At 45.0% G+C, this 17,621-nt stretch overlaps 1 pseudogene; it reads left to right on the plus strand.

Annotated features, from left to right (window-relative positions):
- Nucleotides 1-16,768: 16,768 nt before the first annotated feature.
- LOC137773837 (single-stranded DNA-binding protein, mitochondrial pseudogene) lies at nt 16,769-17,214 on the plus strand (annotated as a pseudogene).
- Nucleotides 17,215-17,621: the final 407 nt, after the last annotated feature.

Here is a 17,621-nt window from a genome sequence, read left to right on the forward strand (position 1 = left end):
AACAAATCCTACATTGTATATAAACTATGCTGAAATAGAAAATCAATATTAAATTATAAAAGAAGAAAAAGGCAAGAAATGCCTACTCTATTACCCTCAGGCCTCTGTCACGAGGGCAGATGTCATAACCTTCGAGCCTCAGCAGGCCTGGGTCACAAGGCTGGAGTATGCTGTTGCTGAGGGAGACAGGAAGGAGGACGTGCCACCAGATCACCGGCCCCTTGGACCTCTATTGCCCTTTCTGCTCTGCATGGTACCACAACCTCTCGATCCAAGACAGACCTCTTACAGGTAAGCAAAGCCTAGTGTACCCAAATGATGGTAGAACCGCTGGGAGGGAGGAGCTGTCAAAGGACACAGGATCGCCACAGCTCCTGCTAGTGGGGTATACACCTCCAGCCTCCTTCCTTAGAATCGCCCCACCTAAAAACCACATCACCCTCCGAATAGCACATTTTCAAGGCTTGCGATTTGCCTGGGGACTGGCGGTGCAGTGTAAGGGGGACGAGGTAAAGATACACAAGCCCTGCGGTGTGTGTTCAGCCATGTTCGACTCCACTTTGCAACCCAACACCAAGAATCCCTCTAAGGCTGCCTTTGCCGAAGTTAACACAGAGGACATGAAGAAGTGCTGCCGTCTTGTGGCGCTTTCCCGTAACAACAACTTGAAACACTGTGCTCAAGGGCACTTAACATTCACAAGGCCTGCAGGGCTGCAAACGACCCCTGCCCTCGAGAAATATCCTTGGCTAGTTAATCTGAAATGAACTCAAATCTGGCCCAACTCTCAGGCAGAAATGTCTCAAGAGCTCAGTGATACTTACACGTATTTTGATAAACAGCACATCAAACGAAAAAATGCTCAGGATCTGTCATGATTAGAGAATGCACAGAAACGTAGATGAGGTGTTCCCTGGCTGCAGTCCTCAAAAAGCCTAAAAAGAGTAAGTGCTCAAGAGGGCAGGCAATAAAGGGAACCCTACTATGCTGTTGGTGAGAGTGTAAATTGATAATAGCCAGTATGGAGATCAGTTAGCAAGTCCCTTAATAAACTAAAAACTGCAGCTACCACAAGATAAGGAAACCGCACTGCAGTTTGTACAACCTCAGAATACCATCATTGGAATAAAGCACTTACACCCCAACGGACGTTGTGCTACTCTTTACCATAGCCCAGATATACAAACGACCGAAATGTCCAGCGAGAGATAAATGGATAAAGATGTTGTGCTACTTACATTCTGGCGACTATCACTCATCCAGAAAGCAAAATGAACTCATGCTATTTGCAGCAACTTGGATGGAGCAGTAGATGATCTCACTAATTCTGATAATTTAGAGACAAAAAGACACATATGCCAGGATATCACTTATATGTGGAGTCTAAAAACGGATACAAAGGATCCAGTACAGAAATGAAACACACGTTCACAAACGGAAAAAAGAAGTGTAGAGTTCCCAGAGGGGGAAATTGGGGAACGGGGAAGGATGAAGTCGGAGGTGGGGATTAACAGAAACACACTAATGTATCAAAAAGAATTCATCAACGAGGACACACCTGATAGCACAAGGAACGCTACTCAATATTCTTCAATAACCTAACAGGGAAAAGAATCCAAAATACTACAGGTACAGCTACATTCATAACTTCATCACCTTGCTGTAGAACTCAAACACAACACTGTATATAAACTATGCTGAAATAGGAAATCAATACTAAATTATAAAACAAGAAAAAGGCAGGAAATGCCTAGTCTATTACCCTCAGGCCTCTGTGACATGGGATGATGACATAACCCTAGAGCCTCAGCAGGCCTGGGTCCCAAGGCTGGAGTATGCTGTTGCTGAGGGAGACAGGAAGGAGGATGTGCCACCAGATCACCGGCCCCTTGGACCTCTATTGCCCATTCTTCTCTGCATGGTACCACAACCTCCCAATCCAAGATAGCCCTCTTACAGGTAAGCAAAGCCTAGTGTACCCAAATGATGGTAGAACCGCTGGGGGGGAAGAGCTGTGAAAAGACAGTGTATCTCCACAGCTCCTGCTAGTGGGGTTCGTACTTCCACCCTCCTTGCTTAGAATCGCCCCACCTACAAACCACAGCACCCTCCGAATAGCACATTTGCAAGGCTTGGGATTTGCCTGGGGTCTGGCTGTGCAGGGTAAGGGGGAAGAGGTAAACACACACAAGCCCTGTGGTGTGTGTTCAGCCACGTTCAACTCCAATTTGCAATGCAACACCAAGACTCCCTCTAAGGCTGCCTTTGCCCAAGTTAACACAGAGGACACGAAGAAGTGCTGCCGCATTGTGGCGCTTTCCTGTAACAACAACTTGAAAAACTGTGCTCCAGGGCACTTAACATTCACAAGGCCTGCGGGGCTGCAAATGACCCCTGCCCTCGAGCAAACTCCTGGGCTAGGAAATGTGAAATGAATTCAAATCTGGCCCGACTCTCAGGCAGAAATGTTCCAAGAGCTCAGTGGTACTTACACGTATTTTTAAAAACAGCACATCTAACGAAAAAATGCTCAGGATCTGTCATGATTAGAGAATGCACAGAAACGTAGATGAGGTGTTCCCTGGCTGCAGTCCTCAAAAAGCCTAAAAAGAGTAAGTGCTCAAGAGGGCAGCCAATAAAGGGAACCCTACTATGCTGTTGGTGGGAGTGTAAATTGATAATAGCCAGTATGGAGATCAGTTAGCAAGTCCCTTACTAAACTAAAAACTGGAGCTACCACGAGATAAGGAAACCGCACTGCAGTTCGTATAACCTGAGAATACCATCATTGGAATAAAACACTTGCACCCCAACGGACGTTGTGCTACTCTTTACCATAGCCCAGATATACAAACGACCGAAATGGCCAGCGAGAGATAAATGGATAAAGATGTTGTGCTACTTACATTCTGGCGACTATCACTCATCCAGAAAGCAATATGAACTCATGCTATTTGCAGCAACATGGATGGAGCAGTAGATGATCTCACTAATTCTGGTAATTTAGAGACAAAAAGACACATATGCCAGGATATCACTTATATGTGGAGTCTAAAAACGGATACAAAGGATCCAGTACAGAAATGAAACACAGGTTCACAAACGGAAAAAAGAAGTGTAGAGTTCCCAGAGGGGGAAATTGGGGAACGGGGAAGGATGAAGTCGGAGGTGGGGATTAACAGAAACAGACTAATGTATCAAAAAGAATTCATCAACGATGACACACCTGATAGCACAAGGAACGCTACTCAATATTCTTCAATAACCTAACAGGGAAAAGAATCCAAAATACTACAGGTACAGCTACATTCATAACTTCATCACCTTGCTGTAGAACTCAAACACAACACTGTATATAAACTATGCTGAAATAGGAAATCAATACTAAATTATAAAACAAGAAAAAGGCAGGAAATGCCTACTCTATTACCCTCAGGCCTCTGTGACGTGGGCTGATGACATAACCCTAGAGCCTCAGCAGGCCTGGGTCCCAAGGCTGGAGTATGCTGTTGCTGAGGGAGACAGGAAGGAGGACGTGCCACCAGATCACCGGCCCCTTGGACCTCTATTGCCCATTCTTCTCTGCATGGTACCACAACCTCCCAATCCAAGATAGCCCTCTTACAGGTAAGCAAAGCCTAGTGTACCCAAATGATGGTAGAAACGCTGGGGGGGAAGAGCTGTGAAAAGACATTGTATCTCCACAGCTCCTGCTCGTGGGGTTCGTACTTCCACCCTCCTTGCTTAGAATCGCCCCACCTACAAAACCACAGCAGCCTCCGAATAGCACATTTGCAAGGCTTGGGATTTGCCTGGGGTCTGGCTGTGCAGGGTAAGGGGGAAGAGGTAAACACACACAAGCCCTGTGGTGTGTGTTCAGCCACGTTCAACTCCAATTTGCAACGCAAAACCAAGACTCCCTCTAAGGCTGCCTTTGCCCAAGTTAACACAGAGGACACGAAGAAGTGCTGCCGCATTGTGGCGCTTTCCTCTAACAACAACTTGAAAAACTGTGCTCCAGGGCACTTAACATTCACAAGGCCTGCGGGGCTGCAAAGGACCCCTGCCCTGGAGCAAACTCCTGGGCTAGGTAATGTGAAATGAATTCAAATCTGGCCCGACTCTCAGGCAGAAATGTTTCAAGAGCTCAGTGGTACTTACACGTATTTTTAAAAACAGCTCATCTAACGAAAAAATGTTCAGGATCTGTCATCATTAGAGAATGCACAGAAACGTAGACGAGGTGTTCCCTGGCTGCAGTCCTCAAAAAGCCTAAAAAGAGTAAGTGCTCAAGAGGGCAGCCAATAAAGGGAACCCTACTATGCTGTTGGTGGGAGTGTAAATTGACAAAAGCCAGTATGGATATCAGTTAGCAAGTCCCTTACTAAACTAAAAACTGGAGCTACCACGAGATAAGGAAACCGCACTGCAGTTCGTATAACCTCAGAATACCATCATTGGAATAAAACACTTGCACCCCAACGGACGTTCTGCTACTCTTTACCATACCCAGACATAGAAACGACCGAAATGTCCAGCGAGAGATGAATGGATAAAGATGTTGTGCTACTTACATTCTGGCGACTATCACTCATCCAGAAAACAAAATGAACTCATGCTATTTGCAGCAACACGGATGGAGTAGTAGATGATCTCACTAATTCTGGTAATTTACAGACAAAAAGACACATATCCCAGGATATCACTTATATGTGGAGTCTAAAAACCGATACAAAGGATGTAGTATACAAAGGAAACACAGGTTCACAAACGGAAGAAGGAAGTGTACAGTTCCCAGAGGGGGAAATTGGGGATCTGGGAAGGATGAAGTCGGAGCGCGGATTAACAAAAACACACTAATGTATCAAACAGAATTCGTCAACGATGACACACCTGATAGCACAAGGAACGCTACTCAATATTCTTCAATAATCGAACAGTGAAAAGAATCCAAAATACTACAGGTACAGCTACATTCATAACTGCATCACCTTGCTGTAGAACTCAAACAAATCCAACATTGTATATAAACTATGCTGAAATAGAAAATCAATATTAAATTATAAAAGAAGAAAAAGGCAAGAAATGCCTATTCTATTACCCTCAGGCCTCTGTCACGAGGGCAGATGTCATAACCTTCGAGCCTCAGCAGGCCTGGGTCACAAGGCTGGAGTATGCTGTTGCTGAGGGAGACAGGAAGGAGGACGTGCCACCAGATCACCGGCCCCTTGGACCTCTATTGCCCTTTCTGCTCTGCATGGTACCACAACCTCTCGATCCAAGACAGACCTCTTACAGGTAAGCAAAGCCTAGTGTACCCAAATGATGGTAGAACCGCTGGGAGGGAGGAGCTGTCAAAGGACACAGGATCGCCACAGCTCCTGCTAGTGGGGTATCCACCTCCAGCCTCCTTCCTTAGAATCGCGCCACCTAAAAACCACATCACCCTCCGAATAGCACATTTTCAAGGCTTGCGATTTGCCTGGGGACTGGCGGTGCAGTGTAAGGGGGACGAGGTAAAGATACACAAGCCCTGCGGTGTGTGTTCAGCCATGTTCGACTCCACTTTGCAACCCAACACCAAGAATCCCTCTAAGGCTGCCTTTGCCGAAGTTAACACAGAGGACATGAAGAAGTGCTGCCGTCTTGTGGCGCTTTCCCGTAACAACAACTTGAAACACTGTGCTCAAGGGCACTTAACATTCACAAGGCCTGCAGGGCTGCAAACGACCCCTGCCCTCGAGAAATATCCTTGGCTAGTTAATCTGAAATGAACTCAAATCTGGCCCAACTCTCAGGCAGAAATGTCTCAAGAGCTCAGTGATACTTACACGTATTTTGATAAACAGCACATCAAACGAAAAAATGCTCAGGATCTGTCATGATTAGAGAATGCACAGAAACGTAGACGAGGTGTTCCCTGGCTGCAGTCCTCAAAAAGCCTAAAAAGAGTAAGTGCTCAAGAGGGCAGGCAATAAAGGGAACCCTACTATGCTGTTGGTGAGAGTGTAAATTGATAATAGCCAGTATGGAGATCAGTTAGCAAGTCCCTTAATAAACTAAAAACTGCAGCCACCACAAGATAAGGAAACCGCACTGCAGTTCGTATAACCTCAGAATACCATCATTGGAATATAACACTTGCACCCCAACGGACGTTGTGCTACTCTTTACCATAGCCCAGATATACAAACGACCGAAATGTGCAGCGAGAGATGAATGGATAAAGATGTTGTGCTACTTATATTCTGGCGACTATCACTCATCCAGAAAGCAAAATGAACTCATGCTATTTGCAGCAACATGGATGGAGCAGTAGATGATCTCACTAATTCTGGTAATTTAGAGACAAAAAGACACATATGCCAGGATATCACTTATATGTGGAGTCTAAAAACGGATACAAAGGATCCAGTACAGAAATGAAACACAGGTTGACAAACGGAAAAAAGAAGTGTAGAGTACCAGAGGGGGAAATTGGGGAACGGGGAAGGATGAAGTCGGAGGTGGGGATTAACAGAAACACACTAATGTATCAAAAAAAATTCATCATCGATGACACACCTGATAGCACAAGGAACGCTACTCAATATTCTTCAATAACCTAACAGGGAAAAGAATCCAAAATACTACAGGTACAGCTACATTCATAACTTCATCACCTTGCTGTAGAACTCAAACACAACACTGTATATAAACTATGCTGAAATAGGAAATCAATACTAAATTATAAAACAAGAAAAAGGCAGGAAATGCCTACTCTATTACCCTCAGGACTCTGTGACGTGGGCTGATGACATAACCCTAGAGCCTCAGCAGGCCTGGGTCCCAAGGCTGGAGTATGCTGTTGCTGAGGGAGACAGGAAGGAGGACGTGCCACCAGATCACCGGCCCCTTGGACCTCTATTGCTCATTCTTCTCTGCATGGTACCACAACCTCCCAATCCAAGATAGCCCTCTTACAGGTAAGCAAAGCCTAGTGTACCCAAATGATGGTAGAAACGCTGGGGGGCAAGAGCTATGAAAAGACATTGTATCTCCACAGCTCCTGCTCGTGGGGTTCGTACTTCCACCCTCCTTTCTTAGAATCGCCCCACCTACAAACCACAGCAGCCTGCGAATAGCACATTTGCAAGGCTTGGGATTTGCCTGGGGTCTGGCTGTGCAGGGTAAGGGGGAAGAGGTAAACACACACAAGCCCTGTGGTGGGTGTTCAGCCACGTTCAACTCCAATTTGCAACGCAAAGCCAAGACTCCCTCTAAGGCTGCCTTTGCCCAAGTTAACACAGAGGACACGAAGAAGTGCTGCCGCATTGTGGCGCTTTCCTGTAACAACAACTTGAAAAACTGTGCTCCAGGGCACTGAACATTCACAAGGCCTGCGGGGCTGCAAAGGACCCCTGCCCTCGAGCAAACTCCTGGGCTAGGTAAGGTGAAATGAATTCAAATCTGGCCCGACTGTCAGGCAGAAATGTTCCAAGAGCTCAGTGGTACTTACACGTATTTTTAAAAACAGCACATCAAACGAAAAAATGCTCAGGATCTGTCATGATTAGAGAATGCACAGAAACGTAGACGAGGTGTTCCCTGGCTGCAGTCCTCAGAAAGCCTAAAAAGAGTAAGTGCTCAAGAGGGCAGCCAATAAAGGGAACCCTACTATGCTGTTGGTGGGAGTGTAAATTGATAATAGCCAGTATGGAGATCAGTTAGCAAGTCCCTTACTAAACTAAAAACTGGAGCTACCACGAGATAAGGAAACCGCACTGCAGTTCGTATTACCTGAGAATACCATCATTGGAATAAAACACTTGCACCCCAACGGACGTTGTGCTGCTCTTTACCATAGCCCAGACATACAAACGACCGAAATGTCCAGCGAAAGATGAATGGATAAAGATGTTGTGCTACTTACATTCTGGTGACTATCACTCATCCAGAAAACAAAATGAACTCATGCTATTTGCAGCAACATGGATGGAGCAGTAGATGATCTCACTAATTCTGATAATTTAGAGACAAAAAGACACATATCCCTGGATATCACTTATATGTGGAGTCTAAAAACCGATACAAAGGATGTAGTATACAAAGGAAACACAGGTTCACAAACGGAAGAAGGAAGTGTACAGTTCCCAGAGGGGGAAATTGGGGATCTGGGAAGGATGAAGTCGGAGGTGCCGATTAACAAAAACACACTAATGTATCAAAAAGAATTCGTCAACGACGACACACCTGATAGCACAAGGAACGCTACTCAATATTCTTCAATAATCGAACAGTGAAAAGAATCCAAAATACTACAGGTACAGCTACATTCATAACTGCATCACCTTGCTGTAGAACTCAAACAAATCCAACATTGTATATAAACTATGCTGAAATAGAAAATCAATATTAAATTATAAAAGAAGAAAAAGGCAAGAAATGCCTACTCTATTACTCTCAGGCCTCTGTCACGTGGGCAGATGTCATAACCTTTGAGCCTCAGCAGGCCTGGGTCCCAAGGCTGGAGTATGCTGTTGCTGAGGGAGACAGGATGGAGGACGTGCCACCAGATCACCGGCCCCTTGGACCTCTATTGCCCTTTCTGCTCTGCATGGTACCACAACCTCTCGATCCAAGACAGACCTCTTACAGGTAAGCAAAGCCTAGTGTACCCAAATGATGGTAGAACCGCTGGGAGGGAGGAGCTGTCAAAGGACACAGGGTCGCCACAGCTCCTGCTAGTGGGGTATCCACCTCCAGCCTCCTTCCTTAGAATTGCCCCACCTACAAACCACATCACCCTCCGAATAGCACATTTTCAAGGCCTGCGATTTGCCTGGGGACTGGCGGTGCAGTGTAAGGGGGACGAGGTAAAGATACACAAGCCCTGCGGTGTGTGTTCAGCCATGTTCGACTCCACTTTGCAACCCAACACCAAGAATCCCTCTAAGGCTGCCTTTGCCCAAGTTATCACAGAGGACATGAAGAAGTGCTGCCGTCTTGTGGCGCTTTCTCGTAACAACAACTTGAAACACTGCTCAAAGGCACTTAACATTCACAAGGCCTGCAAGGCTGCAAACGACCCCTGCCCTCGAGAAATGTCCTTGGCTAGTTAATCTGAAATGAACTCAAATCTGGCCCAACTCTCAGGCAGAAATGTCTCAAGAGCTCAGTGGTACTTACAAGTATTCTGAAAAACAGCACATCAAACGAAAAAATGCTCAGGATCTGTCATCATTAGAGAATGCACAGAAACGTAGACGAGGTGTTCCCTGGCTGCAGTCCTCAAAAAGCCTAAAAAGAGTAAGTGCTCAAGAGGGCAGGCAATAAAGGGAACCCTACTATGCTGTTGGTGAGAGTGTAAATTGATAATAGCCAGTATGGAGATCAGTTAGCAAGTCCCTTAATAAACTAAAAACTGCAGCTACCACAAGATAAGGAAACCGCACTGCAGTTCGTATAACCTCAGAATACCATCATTGGAATAAAACACTTGCACCCCAACGGACGTTGTGCTACACTTTACCATAGCCCAGATATACAAACGACCGAAATGTCCAGCGAGAGATGAATGGATAAAGATGTTGTGCTACTTACATTCTGGCGACTATCACTCATCCAGAAAGCAAAATGAACTCATGCTATTTGCAGCAACATGGATGGAGCAGTAGATGATCTCACTAATTCTGGTAATTTAGAGACAAAAAGACACATATGCCAGGATATCACTTATATGTGGAGTCTAAAAACGGATACAAAGGATCCAGTACAGAAATGAAACACAGGTTCACAAACGGAAAAAAGAAGTGTAGAGTTCCCAGAGGGGGAAATTGGGGAACGGGGAAGGATGAAGTCGGAGGTGGGGATTAACAGAAACACACTAATGTATCAAAAAGAATTCATCAACGATGACACACCTGATAGCACAAGGAACGCTACTCAATATTCTTCAATAACCTAACAGGGAAAAGAATCCAAAATACTACAGGTACAGCTACATTCATAACTTCATCACCTTGCTGCAGAACTCAAACACAACACTGTATATAAACTATGCTGAAATAGGAAATCAATACTAAATTATAAAACAAGAAAAAGGCAGGAAATGCCTACTCTATTACCCTCAGGCCTCTGTGACGTGGGCTGATGACATAACCCTAGAGCCTCAGCAGGCCTGGGTCCCAAGGCTGGAGTATGCTGTTGCTGAGGGAGACAGGAAGGAGGACGTGCCACCAGATCACCGGCCCCTTGGACCTCTATTGCCCATTCTTCTCTGCATGGTACCACAACCTCCCAATCCAAGATAGCCCTCTTACAGGTAAGCAAAGCCTAGTGTACCCAAATGATGGTAGAAACGCTGGGGGGGAAGAGCTGTGAAAAGACATTGTATCTCCACAGCTCCTGCTCGTGGGGTTCGTACTTCCACCTTCCTTGCTTAGAATCGCCCCACCTACAAACCACAGCAACCTCCGAATAGCACATTTGCAAGGCTTGGGATTTGCCTGGGGTCTGGCTGTGCAGGGTAAGGGGGAAGAAGTAAACACACACAAGCCCTGTGGTGTCTGTTCAGCCACGTTCAACTCCAATTTGCAATGCAACACCAAGACTCCCTCTAAGGCTGCCTTTGCCCAAGTTAACACAGAGGACACAAAGAAGTGCTGCCGCATTGTGGCGCTTTCCTGTAACAACAACTTGAAAAACTGTGCTCCAGGGCACTTAACATTCACAAGGCCTGCGGAGCTGCAAAGGACCCCTGCCCTCGAGCAAACTCCTGGGCTAGTTAATGTGAAATGAATTCAAATCTGGCCCGACTCTCAGGCAGAAATGTTCCAAGAGCTCAGTGGTACTTACACGTATTTTGAAAAACAGCACATCAAACGAAAAAATGCTCAGGATCTGTCATGATTAGAGAATGCACAGAAACGTAGACGAGGTGTGCCCTGGCTGCAGTCCTCAAAAAGCCTAAAAAGAGTAATTGCTCAAGAGGGCAGCCAATAAAGGGAACCCTACTATGCTGTTGGTGGGAGTGTAAATTGATAATAGCCAGTATGGAGATCAGTTAGCAAGTCCCTTACTAAACTAAAAACTGGAGCTACCACGAGATAAGGAAACCGCACTGCAGTTCGTATTACCTGAGAATACCATCATTGGAATAAAACACTTGCACCCCAACGGACGTTGTGCTGCTCTTTACCATAGCCCAGACATACAAACGACCGAAATGTCCAGCGAAAGATGAATGGATAAAGATGTTGTGCTACTTACATTCTGGTGACTATCACTCATCCAGAAAACAAAATGAACTCATGCTATTTGCAGCAACATGGATGGAGCAGTAGATGATCTCACTAATTCTGATAATTTAGAGACAAAAAGACACATATCCCTGGATATCACTTATATGTGGAGTCTAAAAACCGATACAAAGGATGTAGTATACAAAGGAAACACAGGTTCACAAACGGAAGAAGGAAGTGTACAGTTCCCAGAGGGGGAAATTGGGGATCTGGGAAGGATGAAGTCGGAGGTGCCGATTAACAAAAACACACTAATGTATCAAAAAGAATTCGTCAACGACGACACACCTGATAGCACAAGGAACGCTACTCAATATTCTTCAATAATCGAACAGTGAAAAGAATCCAAAATACTACAGGTACAGCTACATTCATAACTGCATCACCTTGCTGTAGAACTCAAACAAATCCAACATTGTATATAAACTATGCTGAAATAGAAAATCAATATTAAATTATAAAAGAAGAAAAAGGCAAGAAATGCCTACTCTATTACTCTCAGGCCTCTGTCACGTGGGCAGATGTCATAACCTTTGAGCCTCAGCAGGCCTGGGTCCCAAGGCTGGAGTATGCTGTTGCTGAGGGAGACAGGAAGGAGGACGTGCCACCAGATCACCGGCCCCTTGGACCTCTATTGCCCTTTCTGCTCTGCATGGTACCACAACCTCTCGATCCAAGACAGACCTCTTACAGGTAAGCAAAGCCTAGTGTACCCAAATGATGGTAGAACCGCTGGGAGGGAGGAGCTGTCAAAGGACACAGGGTCGCCACAGCTCCTGCTAGTGGGGTATCCACCTCCAGCCTCCTTCCTTAGAATTGCCCCACCTACAAACCACATCACCCTCCGAATAGCACATTTTCAAGGCCTGCGATTTGCCTGGGGACTGGCGGTGCAGTGTAAGGGGGACGAGGTAAAGATACACAAGCCCTGCGGTGTGTGTTCAGCCATGTTCGACTCCACTTTGCAACCCAACACCAAGAATCCCTCTAAGGCTGCCTTTGCCCAAGTTAACACAGAGGACATGAAGAAGTGCTGCCGTCTTGTGGCGCTTTCCCGTAACAACAACTTGAAACACTGCTCAAAGGCACTTAACATTCACAAGGCCTGCAAGGCTGCAAACGACCCCTGCCCTCGAGAAATGTCCTTGGCTAGTTAATCTGAAATGAACTCAAATCTGGCCCAACTCTCAGGCAGAAATGTCTCAAGAGCTCAGTGGTACTTACAAGTATTCTGAAAAACAGCACATCAAACGAAAAAATGCTCAGGATCTGTCATCATTAGAGAATGCACAGAAACGTAGACGAGGTGTTCCCTGGCTGCAGTCCTCAAAAAGCCTAAAAAGAGTAAGTGCTCAAGAGGGCAGGCAATAAAGGGAACCCTACTATGCTGTTGGTGAGAGTGTAAATTGATAATAGCCAGTATGGAGATCAGTTAGCAAGTCCCTTAATAAACTAAAAACTGCAGCTACCACAAGATAAGGAAACCGCACTGCAGTTCGTATAACCTCAGAATACCATCATTGGAATAAAACACTTGCACCCCAACGGACGTTGTGCTACACTTTACCATAGCCCAGATATACAAACGACCGAAATGTCCAGCGAGAGATGAATGGATAAAGATGTTGTGCTACTTACATTCTGGCGACTATCACTCATCCAGAAAGCAAAATGAACTCATGCTATATGCAGCAACATGGATGGAGCAGTAGATGATCTCACTAATTCTGGTAATTTAGAGACAAAAAGACACATATGCCAGGATATCACTTATATGTGGAGTCTAAAAACGGATACAAAGGATCCAGTACAGAAATGAAACACAGGTTCACAAACGGAAAAAAGAAGTGTAGAGTTCCCAGAGGGGGAAATTGGGGAACGGGGAAGGATGAAGTCGGAGGTGGGGATTAACAGAAACACACTAATGTATCAAAAAGAATTCATCAACGATGACACACCTGATAGCACAAGGAACGCTACTCAATATTCTTCAATAACCTAACAGGGAAAAGAATCCAAAATACTACAGGTACAGCTACATTCATAACTTCATCACCTTGCTGCAGAACTCAAACACAACACTGTATATAAACTATGCTGAAATAGGAAATCAATACTAAATTATAAAACAAGAAAAAGGCAGGAAATGCCTACTCTATTACCCTCAGGCCTCTGTGACGTGGGATGATGACATAACCCTAGAGCCTCAGCAGGCCTGGGTCCCAAGGCTGGAGTATGCTGTTGCTGAGGGAGACAGGAAGGAGGACGTGCCACCAGATCACCGGCCCCTTGGACCTCTATTGCCCATTCTTCTCTGCATGGTACCACAACCTCCCAATCCAAGATAGCCCTCTTACAGGTAAGCAAAGCCTAGCGTACCCAAATGATGGTAGAAACGCTGGGGGGAAGAGCTGTGAAAAGACATTGTATCTCCACAGCTCCTGCTCGTGGGGTTCGTACTTCCACCTTCCTTGCTTAGAATCGCCCCACCTACAAACCACAGCACCCTCCGAATAGCACATTTACAAGGCTTGGGATTTGCCTGGGGTCTGGCTGTGCAGGGTAAGGGGGAAGAGGTAAACACACACAAGCCCTGTGGTGTGTGTTCAGCCACGTTCAACTCCAATTTGCAATGCAACACCAAGACTCCCTCTAAGGCTGCCTTTGCCCAAGTTAACACAGAGGACACGAAGAAGTGCTGCCGCATTGTGGCGCTTTCCTGTAACAACAACTTGAAAAACTGTGCTCAAGGGCACTTAACATTCACAAGGCCTGCGGGGCTGCAAACGACCCCTGCCCTCGAGCAAACTCCTGGGCTAGGTAATGTGAAATGAATTCAAATCTGGCCCGACTCTCAGGCAGAAATGTTCCAAGAGCTCAGTGGTACTTACACGTATTTTGAAAAACAGCACATCAAACGAAAAAATGCTCAGGATCTGTCATGATTAGAGAATGCAAAGAAACGTAGACGAGGTGTTCCCTGGCTGCGTTCCTCAAAAAGCCTAAACAGAGTAAGTGCTCAAGAGGGCAGCCCATAAAGGGAACCCTACTATGCTGTTGGTGGGAGTGTAAATTGATAATAGCCAGTATGGAGATCAGTAAGCAAGTCCCTTACTAAACTAAATACTGGAGCTACCACGAGACACGGAAACCGCACTCCAGTTCGTAGAACCTGAGAATACCATCATTGGAATAAAACACTTGCACCCCAACGGACGTTGTGCTACTCTTTACCATAGCCCAGATATACAAACGACCGAAATGTCCAGCGAGAGATGAATGGATAAAGATGTTGTGCTACTTACATTCTGGCGACTATCACTCATCCAGAAAACAAAATGAACTCATGCTATTTGCAGCAACACGGATGGAGCAGTGGATGATCTCGCTAATTCTGGTAATTTAGAGACCGAAAGACACATATCCCAGGACATCACTTATATTTGGAGTGTAAAAACGGACATAAAGGATGCAGTACACAAAGGAAACACAGGTTCACAAACGGAAGAAAGAAGTGTACAGTTCCCAGAGGGGGAAATTGGGGATCGGGGAAGGATGAAGTCGGAGGTGGGGATTAACAGAAACACACTAATGTATCAAAGAGAGTTCATCAACGACGACGCACCTCATAGCACAGGGAACGCTACTCAATATTCTTCAATAACCTAACAGGGAAACGAATCTGAAACACTACAGGTACAGCTACATGTATAACTGCATCAAGTTGGTGTAGGACTCAAACAGACACAACATTGTATATACACTCTGCTGAAATAGAAAATAAATGTTAAATTATAAAACAAGAAAAAGGCAAGAAATGCCTACTCTATTACCCTCAGGCCTCTGTCACGTGGGCTGATGTCACAACCCTAGAGCCTCAGCAGGCCTGGGTCCCAATGCTGCGGTATGCTGGTGCTGAGGGAGACAGGAAGGAGGACGTGCCACCAGATCACCGGGCCCTTGGACCTCTATTGCCCATTATCCTCTGCATGGTACCCCATCCTCCCGATCCTAGACGGCCCTCTTACAGGTAAGCAAACCCTAGTGTACCCAAATGATGGTAGAACCGCTGGGTGGGAAGACCTGTGAAAAGACATCGGATCTCCACAGCTCCTGCTGGTGGGGTTCGTACCTCCAGCCTCCTTCCTTAGAAGCGCCCCACCTACAAACCACAGCACCCTCCGAATAGAACATCTGCAAGGCTTGGGATTTGCCTGAGGTCTGGCTGTGCAGGGTAAGGGGGAAGAGGTAAACACACACAAGCCCAGCGGTATGTGTTTAGCCACGTTCGACTCCAATTTGCAACCCAACACCAAGACTCCGTCTAAGGCTCTGTTTGCCCAAGTTAACACAGAGGACGTGAAGAAGTGCCGCCGCCTGGTGGCGCTTTCCCGTAACAACAACTTGAAAAACTGTGCTCAAGGGCAGTTAACATCCACAAGGCCTGCGGGGCTGCAAAGGACCCCTGCCCGCAAGAAATGTTCTCGGTTAGGTAATGTGAAATGAATTCGAAACAGTCCCGGCTCCCAGGCAGAAATGTTTCAAGAGCTCAGTGGTACTCACACGCCTTTTAAAAAACAGCACATCAAATGAAAAGATATTCAGGGTCTATCATGATTAGAGAATGCAAAGAAACGTAGACGAGGTGTTCCCTCCCTGCAGTCATCAAAAACCTAAAAAAGAGTAAGTGCTCAAGAGGGCAGGCAATAAAGGGGACCCTACTATGCTGTTGGTGGGAATGTAATTTGCTAACAGCCAGTATGGAGATCAGTAGGCAAGTTCCTTACTAAACTAAAAACTGGAGCTACCACGAGATATGGAAACCCTAGTCCAGTTTGTATAACCAGAGAATACCATCATTGGAAACAAGCACTTGTACCCCAACGGTCGTTGTGGTACCCTTTACCATTGCCAAGCCATGCAAACGACCAACTATCAAAAACAGAGAATCTTAAAAGCAGCAAGAGTACAGAAGCTTATAACTTACAAGAGAACCTCATAAGATTATTATTTTTAAAAAATATTTATTTGTTCATTTGGTTGCACTGGGTCTTAGTTGTGGCAGGAGGGCTCCTAAGTTGTGGCACATGGGCTCCTTAGTTGTGGCATGCAAACTCTTAGTTGCAGCATGCATTTGGGATCTAGTTCCCTGATCATGGATGGAAGCCGGGCCTCCTGCACTGGGAGCATGGAGTCTTATCCAATGCGCCACCAGGGAAGTCCCTAGAACCTCATAAGATTAAAAGTTGATTTCTGAGCAGAAACCTCACAGGTCAGGAGAGTGTGGGATGATATATTCGAATTGCTCAAAAAACTCCCCCAAAACAAAAAAAAAAGACAAAAAACCTTGCCAATCAAGAATATCCTATTCATCATAATTGTCCTTCTTGAATGAAGAGATTAAAAACTCTTTTCAAAAAACAAAAGCTGGCCAGAGTGTCAGGAAAAGACTAAAGATTATATTGTAAGAAAAGAAAACAGAAGCCATGTTTGAAAGACCTGTAGTACAGGTATTTCATCAGTTTGTAAGACATGAGTTTGAAATAGTTAGCAGTTTGGTTCTCAAAAGATCTCTGAATCATGTGCAGCTACTTGGTAGAGTAGGTTAGGACCCTGTCATGAGACAGGAAGAAGGAAAAAACCCAGTCACGATATTTTCTCTAGCAGCAAATGAGATGTGGCGATCAGGGAAAAATGAAGCATACCAAATGGGTGATGTTAGTCAAAAGACAACGTGGCACAGAATTTCAGTATTCTGACCAGGCCTCGGAGATGTGGCATATCAGTATATGAAAAAGGGGTCTTGAATTTACGTGGAAGGGAAAGTAGACTATGGTGAATATATGGATAAAAATAATGTGAGACAACAAGCAACAACAATTATAGCTGAAACATTATATTTCTGAGTGAACAAAGGAAAGAGAAGGCATAGAATGTACGATTCTTCTTTGGCCATTGTTTGGTCTCATTTCCAAATCATGATAGTCTTTATAGTTTTTGAGGACAAGAATTAAAATACTCTTTTATGTAAAAAAAACAAAACAAAAACCACAAAAGCTGAGGGAGTTCATCATCACTAGATCTGTCTTAGAACAAATTCTAAAAGAGTTCCTCAAGCTAAAATAAAAGGACGCTAAATAGTACCATGAAAACATATGAGACTACACAATAGACTTGTAAATGTTAGTATATAGTTAAGGTAAGAATACCTTAATAGTGTGATATGGTGGTGTGTTAACCAGTTAACTTTAGTATATAAAGGTTAAAGGATGAGATTATTAAAATAACTGCAGCTATAATAACTTTAACGTATAAACAATATACAAAGAGCTAAATTGT

The sequence above is a fragment of the Eschrichtius robustus genome, chromosome 12, assembly GCF_028021215.1.
Source record: "Eschrichtius robustus isolate mEscRob2 chromosome 12, mEscRob2.pri, whole genome shotgun sequence".
In the NCBI taxonomy this organism is placed as follows: domain Eukaryota; kingdom Metazoa; phylum Chordata; class Mammalia; order Artiodactyla; family Eschrichtiidae; genus Eschrichtius; species Eschrichtius robustus.